This window comes from Chinchilla lanigera, unplaced genomic scaffold (assembly GCF_000276665.1).
Source record: "Chinchilla lanigera isolate Chin_1 unplaced genomic scaffold, ChiLan1.0 scaffold00008, whole genome shotgun sequence".
Classification (NCBI taxonomy): domain Eukaryota; kingdom Metazoa; phylum Chordata; class Mammalia; order Rodentia; family Chinchillidae; genus Chinchilla; species Chinchilla lanigera.
In genome coordinates this window covers 17,841,747-17,856,495 of record NW_004955409.1, presented here as the reverse complement: position 1 = coordinate 17,856,495, position 14,749 = coordinate 17,841,747, and the positions used below count along the sequence as shown (strand labels likewise).

Genomic DNA, 14,749 nt, shown 5'->3' with positions numbered 1-14,749 from the left:
AAAAAAAAAAAAAAAAAAAAAAAAAAAAAAAAGTATGAAATTCTATTACCATTTTCCTTTTCTAGTGAATAGTAAATGATGATATTGCTAATCTCTTACTCTTTCATATCACACTCTTTTCATTATTGAGATTTTTAAGGTGCTACATCTGTTTTTCTTCTCTTTTGCATACATAAGGAAATTTGTATGCTGTGAACATGCATTTCAGACTTGTTTCCATTTTGTTTTAACATTTCATGTTGAAAAGCAAAAGTACGATGTTCCCCAATTTATAATCCCCTAGGGATCTTTTGTTCTTCCCAGAACTCTAACAAAATAGCACACGCTATTCAATATAATTTCACTCTCTAAAAGTTTTTCTAAGTAACTGTAATATAAATTTCAAGTTTCTTCAATAGATTCTGCCCTAAATACATCACTCAAAACGGCATGGGTTTTTACTACCGTCTAAACTCCTTCTGAGAAAAAAAGAGTTCCATGAATACCTTCAGTGTTTCTATTCCAACAGGCCGAAAAAGATTTATTTTTAGAACTAAAAGAGTGTGATTGAATTACACTTACACTTTTAAAAATCCAGTAGTATGTATTTGGTCTCTTTCACCTGTGGGGTGTGTATGTGTGTGTGTGTGTGTGTGTGTGTGTGTGTGTTCCATCCTGTATCCCTTTTACAGAAAGTCACTAGAAATTAATCTCCAGAAGAAGTTTTTGTGTTTTTTCCCTCAGTGGTTTCCTTCACTTACTAAAATATTGGAAATGTTAACAGGTATGAACAAGCTAATATGCCAAATTATAACAAAATTCAAAATATTTTCTGGAATATGTCTACAATTTTAATGACATGCTAGAAAATAGGATGGAAATATTAGGCAATTTAGAATTTAATGATTCAAATGCAAAATTAATAATAATGACAGTAAATGAATGAATATAAAATCTTTATAACTGCTACCTTTTTTGATCAATCATTTCTTTGTTACTGATAAATATATTTATTTATAATGTGATTTACCATTTGATAAAGTGAAGTGTATTTATATTTATCATTGTTTCTTTTCATTATGTCTATGATATTTATACCACTGAAAATGTAAATATACCTATTTATTGACAAATGTTGTTAGCCCTAAATATTCTTTCTTTTATCATATTTCACATTTAGAGGCTGACAACATATTCTATATACCAAAAATTACTATGAAAAAAATTATTGCCCATTTGACAAAGGCAATGAAGATATAGTGGGTGGAAAGTTTAACTTCATGTCTTTTTCTCCTCTATGACTGATATTGAGCTAATAGAAGGAAGAATAAAGGACCTATCCTGGTGTTTTAATTAACTGGGCATTGTCCACCAGTTCTTTTCATAAGACTGGGCAAAATGCTCCCTCTGGTAATTTTAAATCCATTTTTATAATTAGCATTTCATTGTATCATTGAAATGAAATCAGCTTCTTTTTGTCTGCCAACATCAATTTTCAGCTCAGTAGTAAAAAATTAATCCTATAAGTTAAAATTAGCAGGTTAGATATCATGTTGCAGTAACTTGTGAAAATTCTGTCATATTTTACAAATGGAGAATTATCTTTTCTGAATCTGCCATTGTTTATTTATAGATTCAAATTTCTATTTTCATTAACTTATGACCAGGACATAAATACTAGGCTGTTAAGCTAGAGATTATTAACTGCAAATAATTAGTCCCTGGGAATACAATCTCTTCTAAATCATTTTTCTAACATACTTAATACTGACATACAAAATTTTCTTCAAAATTAATAATGCTAAATACTAGCTAAAATTTCTTTTTGAGTGACCAACAATTTCCCCAACCTAAAGTGTTAAACTTTAATTTTTCACCTGCTTTTATCTCTTGAATTGTGTTATGTTCATTACAATTAGATAATATCTGATATACACAGATATTTGTATGTTATGAATTTAACCATCAAACTGAAAACTTGCTAAATTTTGAACACTTACCTTTCATATTTTGAAATATCAAATCTTCACCTTATGCTATAATGTGCAAATATTGTGTTACTCAAAAAATAATACATGATCAGTAATGATTCCCTGTTGTATGATCTATGCATTATGTTGCTACAGACACCAAACAAAATGCTTCAGAGTGGGTTGTCTAAACAAAATAAATATGTTCTCTTAGATATGTGTGGGCTGGAAGTTAGAAGTGCTGCTTGGCTCGGTTTCTCGTGAGGCCTGTCTTCCTGGCACAAGGACCAGCACATTTTGGCTGTGTCCTCATACGGTCTTTCCCCTGCGTGAATATAAGCAGATATCTTCAGTGCAACCTTCTTTTCTCATAAAGACACCAGTCCTACAGTTTTAGAGCCCTGCTCTTGGGACTTCATTTAACTTTACTCTCCTCCCTGAGTAGGCAATATTCATGTACAGTTACATTAGAGATTATGATATTAACAAATTTTCTAAGGGACACGATTCAATCCATAATTACCACCTTAATTTTAATGAGAGAAAGGAAAGTCAGGAAGGTGGTTGGATGGATGCATTTTGAGTTCATAATGCTAAGTGAAATAAATCAAACACAGGTTAAATATCACATGGTTTCTCTAATAAGATAAACTCAAGCTAGAAATAACTTTAAGAGAAAAATTATAGAAATATGATGGGAAACAGAGGTGGACTTTGTGGAGATGGAGGTAACTGGGGATGGGAGAAAGGCAAAAGGGAAGGGAGGAGAACAGGGATAACAAGGGTCAAGATGAGATTTGAATATATACCAATACTTCAGGATGAATATGTTTAATATGTGTCACAAACATATACCAATAAAAAATTAAGAAGCCAGGCATGGTGGTGCATGCCTGTAATCCCGGTACTGGAGAGGCTGAGGCAGGAGGATTGTAGTAAGTTGGAGGCTGGCTTGGGCTACACAGCGAGTTCAAGGACAGCCTGTACTGCATAGTGAGACCCTATCTCAAAAAAAAATTGGGAAAAGGAAGAGAGAGAATGAAAAATAAAAAGAAAGAAAAACAGAAAGGAAAGAAGGAAGGAAGGAAGGAAGGAAGGAAGGAAGGAAGGAAGGAAGGAAGGAAGGAAGGAAGGAAAGAAGGAAGGAAGGAAGAACTTCCCACAAAAAAATGTGTATCATATATGAGGACAATTCCATAAGGCTATCAGCAAGTTTCTTAGCACAAATCTTGTTGCACAATATGCAGTGGAGTACCAGTGGAATGATATATTCAAACTACTGAAAAAAATCCTACCAGCTAACCATACTTTACTTGATAAAACGGTCCTTCAGAAAAGATGTGATCTTTCCAGGAAAACAAGAGCTGAGGACGTTCATCAACATTAGAACTCTTCAACCTGAAATGAAACATGTGTCATGAAATGAACATGATACCTACAAAGCAATCAGAAAATTTGTCACAAAATGGCAAAAAGTAATCTTTACCTAACACTACTTACTTTAATTGTAAGTGAATTACATTATCCAATTGATAGACATGCAATATTGAAAGCAGTTTTACTGCATATTGGTTATCACTTTATCTCAGTATATGTTAGGCTCCAAACTTCACCACTTGCTAGAGGCCAAAGACATCAAACTCTCACACAACAAGACACATGAAACAAATTAAGTACATATGGATAGAAAAGAAGGACCCGTCGAGGCCCAGTAATCATTGTGAACTGGTCTCTAAAGGCTCAATAAAGCTGTCCACAGTAGTTGAAATCTTGTCTGCAAATGCCTCACCTTACAGCAAGTGAGAAAGCCAAAAAGCAGCTCATGCTAAAATTGATAGTGCAAGGAAACTTGATAAGTTTAGCTGACATATTACAGGCCATGTTATTATAACAGAGACAGGAACAGAGCCCCAATTCTTCTGGCCAGTTCTTCTTTATCTCAGTACATGGCAGACTCAATATATTCCATAGATATTCTTGAGAACCACAAACAGGCAAAAGGAGGAGGAGGTGTGGAGCAGTGCCAGGCCCCCCGGAGCAGAGAATGGTAGAATGATGGGAAAGTAAATAAGATCTAACCATAAGAACAAAGGCCCCATTGCAGGCTTAAGGAAACATAAAATGAAAGTACACTCAGGAAAAATATATTCAACATGAGTTGAAACAAAGACGAGCAGGATTAGCTCTGTTTATATTAGACATAATAGACATTAAGTCTGAAATTATAATAAGAGGAAGAAGGTTATTACATAATGATAAAGTGATTAACATGATAAACACCTTGCACTCAATTTCAGTGTACCTAAGGATATAAAGGAAATACTACCTGATTTGACAATAGAGATAAACAGCAGGGGCTGGGGATTTAGCTCAGCGGCAAAAGCGCCTGCCTGGCAAGCGCAAGGTCGTGAGTTTGGTTCCCGGTACCGGAGAAAAACAAAACAAAACAAAACAAAAAAAGAGATAAACAGCAATGCAGTAACAGTGAAAGACTTTGATACTAAACTTTAAACAATGGGCAGACAATTTGGACAGAAAATCCACAAGTACAGCTCAGGTTCGAACCACACCTTATGCCAAATGGACTGAATGAACATACACAAAACATTCGAGATCAAATCCAAATTATTCTCAAGTGCATATGAATCGTTCTTATAATAGATCTCGTGAGCTACCACAGAACCACTCTGAAAAATTTTAAGACAACTGAAGTGATATTAAACATCTTTTCATCACAGCAATTTTATAAAACTGGAAAATCACTAATTACGAAGAAAACAGGAAACTTCACACGTGGAAATTTAGAAAACAGTACTAAATAAGGACAAGCAAACAAGACATTAAAAAGGAAATTTTAAAACTCGTGATAAAAACAAAAAATGGAAAAGAAACTTTCCAAAATTTATGGGATACATTAATAGTAGAACCAAAAAGGAAATTAGTAGTGATAAATACGCTCATGAAGAAAGTAAAAAAAGGTCTCAGAACAAATAACCATTATTATTTGTCCTAAGAATGTTCCCCCAAAGACCTCAAGTGGTCAGCGGCAGGGCTTTTGGACAGATTGGGCCATGGTGTCACTATCGCTAACTGACGCTAGGTGGCAGGACAGGGCAGGAGGGGCTGGTCATGGGGGAGAGTGAAGCTGGTATGCAGACGAGGCCCCAGGAAGTTGGGGAAGCCAGGAATGTGGAAGGTCTGAGAAAAGCCATAGGCAGTGAGCAGAGGCACCGCATAGGAGAAGCATAAGCGCTACCACCGACAGTGCTGTACGCCAGGGCTACCCAAGCACTCTGGAGCTCACAGGGCACCACAAACTGCCCTGGGTGCTGGGCATGGAGCTTCAGATTTTAATGTTTGCCCTGCTGGATTTCAATACAGCTTTGGTCCCATTCCTTTTTATCCCCTTATTTTTCCCTTTTGGAATGGAAATGTTTGTCCTGTTTCATTTTATGTCTGCAGTGTTTAACTTTCTCTTTGAGTTTTACAGGAGCTAAGCATTTGCCTATAGAGTCTCAAAGGAGACTTTGGTCTTGGGCTTTTTGTCGATGCAGGAACTGTTAACACTTTGGTGATTCTTAGAGATGAACCCAATGCATTTTGCATAAAGAGGTCCATGGGTCTTTGGGGATTAGGCACAGAATTTCAGGGTTTATATCAAGAATGTTCCCCAAAGGCCTCACGTGTTCATAGGCAAAGCTTTTAGGAGAGGACTGCACCAGGGGCGCCATTGCTGACTTGCTTTGAGGAGCTGGGCCTGCTCAGAGGAGGCTGGTCACTGGGGGCGCAACCAGGGTCCTCCCTTCTCTCTCTGCTTTCACGGCCTCCAGGATGTGAGCAGCTTCCTTCACTAGGTGTTTACGCAAAGGCCCTCCTGCCTTGGAACCAGCTGACTAGGAATTGAAAATCTAAGCCAAAATAAATCTCTCCTCCTTTAAGTTGTGTGCTAAGTATTTTGTTCCAGCATTGCAAGAATAAGACGCTAAATTTAAATCTCAAGGAACTAGAAAGTAAAAACAGATGAAATCCACAGTTTGAGCCAATAAAAATGAGGAGTGAAGAAAATAGGGTTTATATATAGGGTTTATCCCAAATGGAGTATTTTGCAGTCATTAATAAGGATGAAGTTCTGTCATTTGCAACAAAATGGATGGAATTCAAAACATCATATTAAGGAAGCAAGCCACACAGACACAGAAAAATTTGTAGCACATGCCCTTTCTCAGATACAAAGACAGACAAATAAAAAGCCTAGAAAAGGAAAAGAAAGGAAAGAAAAGAAAAGGGAAAGGAAAGGAAAAGAAATAAAATGTCATTCTGAATGGAGAACAGTAATTTCTGGAGGAGGGTCCCAGGGTGGGTAGCTGAAGGATGGTAGGCATAAACAATGCTCAATGTATGCATGTATAGATGTATCATGGTGTGTCACACCTGTTTGGTCAATTAATATATGTTAATCAGTAATGAGAAAAAATAGACAATAAAATTCAGTAATAATAGAGATCATATTAAAAATGAGACAGAGATGAGAAATATAAAGAAAAGCAATGAAATTAAGTGTTGGTTTTTGGAAAGATGAATAAGATAAACAGAACTTTAATTATCCTAAGAAAACAAAGCCAAAGCAGCAAATAAATACAATTACAAACAAAAGAGGAGATACTACATCAGAAATACAGGGGTTATAAGGGACTACCCTAAAAATTAGATATCATTATATTAGATAACTCAGAAAAACAGACAAATTTCTAGAAACACATAATCTTCTAGAATAAAAATCATGATGAAAAAGATATCTAAATAATATGAGGATTGAAATTAATAAAATATTCTGCCAAAAAAAAACCCAGGATTTGATGTCTTCACATTTGAATTCTACCAAACAATTCAGGAATGATTAGTACTAAGCCTTCTCAAACATTTCCAAAATACTGAAGAGGAAGTACCATCCAAACTTATTTTAGGAAGCCAGAATTAGTCTGACAATAAAGCCATCACAACCCTACGAGAAAGAAAATGACAGGTCAATAGTTCTGATGAACACACATGCAAAAATTCTCAACAAAATATAACTAAACTGATTTTAACACCATATGAAAAAGATTATTCACCACTATCAAGTCAGATTTATGCAAAGATGCAAAAATTTTTCAAAGACCTTTTGCCTTTATCTACCCAAAATAGTATGGCAAGACTTGACTAAAGAAATTACACAAGAGAAAATACTTAAAGGCACTAAAATTGGAAAGGCAGAAGTAAAACTTCCTGTGTTTGCAGATGACACAATCATATATATAGAAAACTCTTCAGATTATACACACAAACACAGAAACTATTTTAAAAAAAGCAAATTCAGTAAAGCTGCAGAATACCTGGCATGCAAGAATTATTCAAACCCACACTTTCCATATCTATCCAGATAGTACTACAGGTACTGGCAAAAGAAAATAATCAAATATATCCAGATTAGGAGGAAATAGTAAAATTTTCCACATTTGCCGATGAAATGATCTTATATACAGAAAGTTATAAGATTCCACAAAAATCCTGTTGGAATTAACATAGTAAAGTTACATGAAACAAAGTCAATCTTTAAAAATCAGTAATATTTTTGCGTGCCAACATTGATCAAGAAAAGTCCCACATAAAATGTGAGAAGATAAACAACATAGGAATGAAGTTAAGCAAGGAATATATTTCTCTTGTGACAAAATACCTTGGAACATCAACTTAAAGGAGGAAATGTTTATTCTGACTCATACTCTCAGGGGTGTCAGCCCAGCTAACTGCCTCTGTTGTTTCTGAGCCTGTGGCAATAAAGAACATCATGAGAGAGGAACAGGACAGGAAAGAGCTGCTCACCTACTGGCAGCCAGGGAGCAGAGAGAGAGAAAGATCTAGAGAGGAAGTAGCCAGGGACCTACCACAGTTCCCTAGGTGGATGTTTCATACACTTTTCATCTAGACCCCACCTCTTAAAAGCCTATTCAACTGCATCAGTTAGGCACACATGCTCTGATCCCTTACCCAGATCCCCTCATGGAGCCTTTGGAAGGCATTTTAGATTCAAACCATAATATCAAAATATCTGCAGATTCAGTGCAATCTCTGTCATAATACCAATGATTTTTTTTACTAAACTTCAGATGGAACCACAAAAGACAAAGATCACTAGCATAATATTAAGCAAGAGGAACAAAGCTGAAGACGTTACACTACCCAACATTAAAATACACTAAAAAGCTGCAGTAATCAACCAGTAAGATAGTGACATAAATACAAACCTATAATGAATGGAACAACCATTGCAAGAATACACAGTGAGGAAAGGATCAGCTCTTCAATAAATGATTTGGGGAACATAGGATACTTACATGCAAAAAATGTAGGAAACTGATTTCTTATCCTACTGTACACAAAATCAACTCAAAATGGGCTAAAAGTTTAGGCATAAGGCCTTAAACCATAAAACTCTTAGATGAAAATAAGTATAAAAACCCCTTGGCATTGGTCTTGGGAATAATTTTTTTGGATATGACACCAAGAGAAATATAAAAGGCAAAATTAGTTAGTGGGAGCCCACTGAACTGAAAAAGTGACTTTGTGACAAAAAAAAAAAAATGATCAACAAAATCAAGAAAGCCTAAGGAATGGGAGAGAGTGTTGGACAAGCATATATCTACCCTTTATAAGGAAGCTGCACAAAGTAATCACAACAGTGCTCTCAGACAATGCAGTTAAAACTGGGCCAGGTATATGAGCAGATATTTCTCAAAGATAACATATAACTGGTCAAATGTTCTGTGAAAAATTAATACTATTAATCCTCAGGGAAACATAAATCAAAGATTCAGTGAGATATCACTTCAGACTTATTCAGATGGCTATCAAAGACCCACAAGAAGCCAGGTGTGGTGGCACACACCTGTTATGTGAGCACTGAGGAAGCTGAAGCAGGAGGATCACTCCAAATTCAAAGTCAGCCTGGGCTCCTGGGTGAGTTCAAGTCCAGCCTGAACCACACAGCAAGACACTGTCTAAAACAAGAACAGCAGCAAAAGCCCATAAGCTGATACGTATTGGTGAGTATGTAAAGGGAAGTCTTAGACACTGTTTATTGGAATGTAAATTAGTACAGACATTATGGGACACAGTATAAAAATTTCTCAAAACCTTAATGGTCATTTCTAATTGACGTATCTGGAAAGATTCTTGCCATCTCTCCTCACCTAGGCTCCGCCGCACTAGCTGCACTTGAGCAGACAGAATAATCCTCTGAAAATTAATCAGTCCATTCGCTACATCCACTTTGCTCAAGTTCCTGAAATCATGGGTACCGACATACTTCTGAGCTGCATAATTCACTCTACAATATCTAAATCAGCACGAGGGAAAAAAATAGCAGTAAGTGCGCTCAAGGCAGGTGAACCGAGCACCGAAGCTTGGTTTTACAGGGGCCCAGGCCAGTACACGGATGTCGGGAGGGAGTACCCGATTGAGAATGTGGGTATAATGGACCTCTTTGGCATCATCATTGACTCCATCTTTTAAGTTAAGATCTTCTGAATCTTTGTCCCTTGGAAACTGAGACCACAGGTCAAGAGAAGTCACCTGACCAAAGGCACCTTTGTCCGTTCGCCCACACCTGTGATACTTGGATGTCTGTCTGCTTTCTGTCAGTCGAGTCTTCGTCAGAGCCTCAAATAGTTTCTCTTCAATGGTATTGTCCGTATTTTCCTGACTGGCAGAGCCCTGGTATCCCCAGCCCAGATGGGCTGTTCTTAGGGCTACATGTCTTCAGCTGTGAGCACTAAAATCAAATACATGCTTAGCTTTTGCAAATCCTGAAGAATTTTCTTTAATGTTTGGGCCTTTGATGTTGTTGTGCTGTTCTTTTTTAAGTCTTTGTACTTCCTGCTCCAGTTCTTGTACTCTTTTTAGAAGTTTCTCAATCTGGTTTCTGTCAGGGTCTGTTTCAGCCATGGTATGGCAGCCCCAGAAATGCAATAATAATATAGTTCCACCCTGGCGGGTTGCTGGCTGCACAGCCTTCTGTGAAGCAGGAAGTGTGTCAATTTGAAGAGACTGGGCAGGCATTCCTTTATCATCAAGTCTGCTGTATAATGGCCATCCTCTTTCTGATTGGCCAAGGAATGGAGAAGCCAGGATTTATTGATGAGTTGCTGAATATAGAGACAAATCCACAGAAGCCTCAATATTGCATGGCTGTAGAATTTAATTCAGTCTTATATGACTGTAAATTTGAAAATATCAAGTGGATTTATGATCGTGAAGTTCAAGAGTTCAATGCTACTTTCTACAACAACTATGGGCTAATCATGCTGTCAAATTCACAAGTTGAATAATATGCTACAAGGAGTGGCCTCTAGTGTGTTACCCTATACAACAGGACCGAAGGTGGATGGAACAATATAATAGAGAAACATCAAGTCCTCCGTCATAAAGCAGACCAGTGCCTTTGTAGGAGGAGTGAACATTCGCAAATATAGGCCCTCATGGATCGCCCTAAGTGCCAAGGATTGGAACTGCGGATCCAGCATTCTGCTCATAGAGGACGCATTGAGCACCCACCTTTATTCCATAAGGAAGAAACAAAAGCCAGAAAGGATTCTTGTGACACACAGGAAGAGGAGAATGCCATGTTGGAAAAACCAAAAAAGAAGGTCTGTGTAGATGGAGAAATTAAAAGCATCTTTTAATCATAGCAAATATATTAGGGTCTAAGAAACAACAACCTACTAGTGTAGGTAGGTAGAAAAGAAATACAAAAAATTTCATTGCAAGAACTTCTGGAATTCTGATGATCAGCTTTTTCTGTCTCTTTTTTTTTTTTTAATTGTAAGGCCTGATTAAGGAAGTTCTTGCTTAAGAAAGAGACCAAGCTGGGCATGATGGTGATGCCTATCATCCCAGCACTAAAGAGGTTGAGGGAAGAGGACTGCTGTGAGTTCAAGTACAATGTGGACTATGTGGTAAGTTCAAGGCCAGGCTGAACTGTATAGTGAGACCCTGTCTCATAAAAAACAAAAAAAAAAAGAGAGAAATTGAGACCAAACATTTTCTCAATCCTTCCAAAGAAGTTAGAGATTAAGAAAAAAAGCAAAAAGCAAATACAATTTATGTACATCTGGAAACATGTGCCTTGTGTTTAAATTCATTAAAACTTAATCCTCCCAAAAAAAAGAAAAAAAGAAAAAAAATGAACAGTACAAAGGTCATATCCAAATTTTTGTGTATATCCAAAATAAATTAAATCAGTATATCAAAGATACATGGGCTCTTCCAAGTCCATTTCAATGCTGTTTGCAATTGGCAGGATATGGGTTCAGCATAACTATCTGCCAGTCATGTAAGAAAATATGTTGTGTAAATACAGTGAAATACTGTCAACAGTTATGAAGGGATATATTGTCAGTTGTGACAACCAAAAAAAAACATATTCAGTGTTTAATACTAATATTATGGTAAGTAAGGTATAGAGAAATTAAAAACATGTAATTTCATTTATATGTGGAATATAAACAAGAGGAATTCTTGGAAGCAAAGTGTAGAATGGTTGTTAACAGGGGCTTAGGTTGAGGGTGAAGAGGAGCGGTGTTAGTCAAAAGGTACAAAGTATCAGGCAGGAGAAATACACAAAGCCTAGAAATATTAGGCCATAGAAGCTACAACCTGAACTAAACATAACCAAACAAATTAAAGAAATCACAGAATGCTCTATTAGTTGAGATATTTTAAAATATATCAGTATATCCTCAAATCAATGAATATATAAGTACTTTTTTGTCATATAAGTATATCACAAAATTATAAAAATATTATAAATTGAAAACATTAAATATTCATAAGAATTGAATGAAAATGTATTAAGTATTCCCCAATAGAATTATGGTAGCTAAATTAAGGTACATTCAAAGAATGAGATATTGATCAGTTAATGAAATGAAAAATATTCTCTTGTATGTACTGATACAGGGCGTACTGTCAGGTGAAAAAGGAAATGCAGAGGTGGAACACTGGTTATGTACACACATCCAAGTAAGTGTATTATGTGCATTTGGAAAAAATTTAAAACTTGAAGTATAACTGTTTGAATGGCATAGAATATTTGTGAAAAAATACACAGACAATTCACAACTATTAGGAAATCATAGTTAAGATAAAATACTTTTCATTGCGCATTTTCCAACTTTTAATTTTTAAGCAACTGCACGCTTTGCATATACAAAATGAAATCAAATACAAAGTTTGTAAGAAATATAAGATTTCTTACAATGGCAAGGAAAGGGATAAGGCCTGTGGATTCGCATGAAAAGAGAACAATGAAAAGTAATGGAACCGTGAAACATAATCACAGTGACCGAAGTCACTTGGTCTTTGAGATACCTACCCCAGCAAGACAGTTGGAAGGACACTGACAGAACTAACTTGAAATTATGTGCATTTCTTCTGTAAGCCACAGCATTTCATATGCTCTTTTTATACTTTGTATTTTGTTTCAGAGAAATTAATTTATTTACTTTATACTCCCATGCCCTCGTACCTTCCTCATGTCATTAATTTTTTATGTTCACCTTTCCTAAGGCTGCATGACAACATACAGCCTTCAGGACATCTTGGCTTAGGCGTTACTTCCTCTGGAACATTCTTAGTCTGAGTTTATAGTTTACTGAGAACTCTATCTTCTTGTGCTTATGAATCTCTTTATCCCAGCACTTATTATAACCCAAGTTACTGTTTACAAATTTCTCTTTCTCTCTAGGCCATTAACACTTAGAGAATCTGTTACGTGTATCATGTCATCCAATCCTGGCTACAACCCCCTGAAATAGGTACTTTACTCATATTCTGCTGTGAGAAATCTGAGAGCTCTAGAGATTAAAGAACTTGTCCAAGTAAACATTAATCAAGACGGATTTGAAACAAAGTGACCCGACTGATGGTTGCATGCTGACCTCTACACTGTGTTCTGCACTATACTGCCCCAAACTTAAGATCAATATTGGTAAATTAGTGTAGTCACTTGTGATGTTAAATAATACATTATTTCTATTTCAAGTAGAAAATTTCTTGGGCTTTTTTCCACTGTTGTGAGTTATTTCTTACCTAATTTAATCACAGCCACCTTGAGAATGATTGGTATTTCTAATATTATCACATCACAAATTGCTTTCAACTAGTATACTTAGCTTCAAATTATATTACCTTATAATCAGAAATAGAATACATTAGAAAATTGTGTCTTTTTTATTTTCTCCTCTAATTCCCTCAGCAGATAAGAATATAATGATAAAAAAGTGTGATAGTTAAATATCTCCTTCCTAATATTAATTAAAACAAATAGTCGAGTATCTTAGCTTTATCCATTTTAATAAAGTGTAAAGTTCATATGATGGGACCTCAAAACAGATGACAAAATCTTCATGTTTTATGCCACACATTATTGCAAGTTGAGTCTGAAGTTAAGTATTTTTAAATATTTTAAATGTATTCTTTCTGCTATTAGCCATAAGGTAAATAACCGTATTGCTGGGAACCCCTTTAGGTATGTCCAAGAGAATGAAAAATAAATTGAAACAGATCAGTGTGGTTGTTTACCTCAATAGAGCAATACAACTTAACAAGGAAGATTTAAAAAGAATCAGCTTATTAAATTGTTTCTTCCTTGAGGTCTTGAACCTAATTTAGACTCCTGTTATAATTTGTGAAAAAATATCATAATTTGTGAAAATATGTATATATCACTTGAAATGAAATGGAAAGCAGTAATTTCTCCTAAAGGAAAGGGTTTTTATTCATCATATTAATCAACCAGTTTATACAAACTAGTTTATTAAAATGAGCATCATTTTGATATTTCTTAGAAAAAGTGTAGATACCGTAAAACTTCTGAATAAAACTGAAGCATTTTTGCCTTTCCTGCTTTGGTTAAATCAGGAGAAAAAATGTTAGTAACTTATTGAGGTTCATCAACTTTCTGTTACTCTTATCAATAAAATAAACAACCTACCAAGTTTCAGTTTGGACGGTTAAATCTAAACCTATCACATATTAAGGATATATCTGACCACAAAATACATGTGAATGTGCCAAGCCCAAACAGGTACTAGCAAGTATAGGTGAGTTACCAGGGATTTTCAATCTGTTCTTGCAGAACTTATCATGGGCAAGCAGCTAAGTTCAAAGCAAAAATGTCGTGAGGATGCATGTTTCTGAAAGAGCACCTGCTGGGTAGTCTTAAAATGTAGCATAGCATTAAAGCAATAAGATTGAGGCAAGTTCTAGAGAGACTGCTAGGTTTTGCTGATTACCAGCTGTCATGGAACCAAAGTTCAGAACTGTAAGCTGCTTTCTCTCCTTAACAGAATTCACGAGTTTAAGATAAAACATATGTTTTTGTTTTGTTTTAGTTTTGTTTGGCAGCAAAGTTTACTCTTAATTGGTGTCTTCATTTGCACGGAGCATTTCTTGAGTCCTCAGCAGAATGAAATACTGGAGATTTCACATTGTGAGCCTGTCCTGCGGGAGCTTGTTTCAGTGACCTGTGTGTCATCCTCTCTTGAGTTCAACTTATACCTGCACAATATCTTAAAGTCTTCATGTTATTAGGAGTCTAATACTATGCATTTTCAAATCCAAGAATGAAATATGTCCCCCAAATCATTTATTTTCTTCTAGCTTGGAAGAAAATAAACACTTTTTTTTAAAGTTTAAACACTTTTCTATTTTTTTATTTTTTTGTGTGTTTTTGTTTTTGTTTTTCTTCTGGTACCAGGAAT

The 14,749-nt window shown here is 35.7% G+C and overlaps 2 pseudogenes; one reads left to right on the top strand and one right to left on the bottom strand.

The window, feature by feature from the left end:
• Positions 1-7,705: 7,705 nt before the first annotated feature.
• LOC102005572 lies at positions 7,706-9,932 on the bottom strand (annotated as a pseudogene).
• Positions 9,931-10,669, top strand: LOC102005234 (annotated as a pseudogene).
• The last annotated feature ends 4,080 nt before the right edge of the window (positions 10,670-14,749 follow it).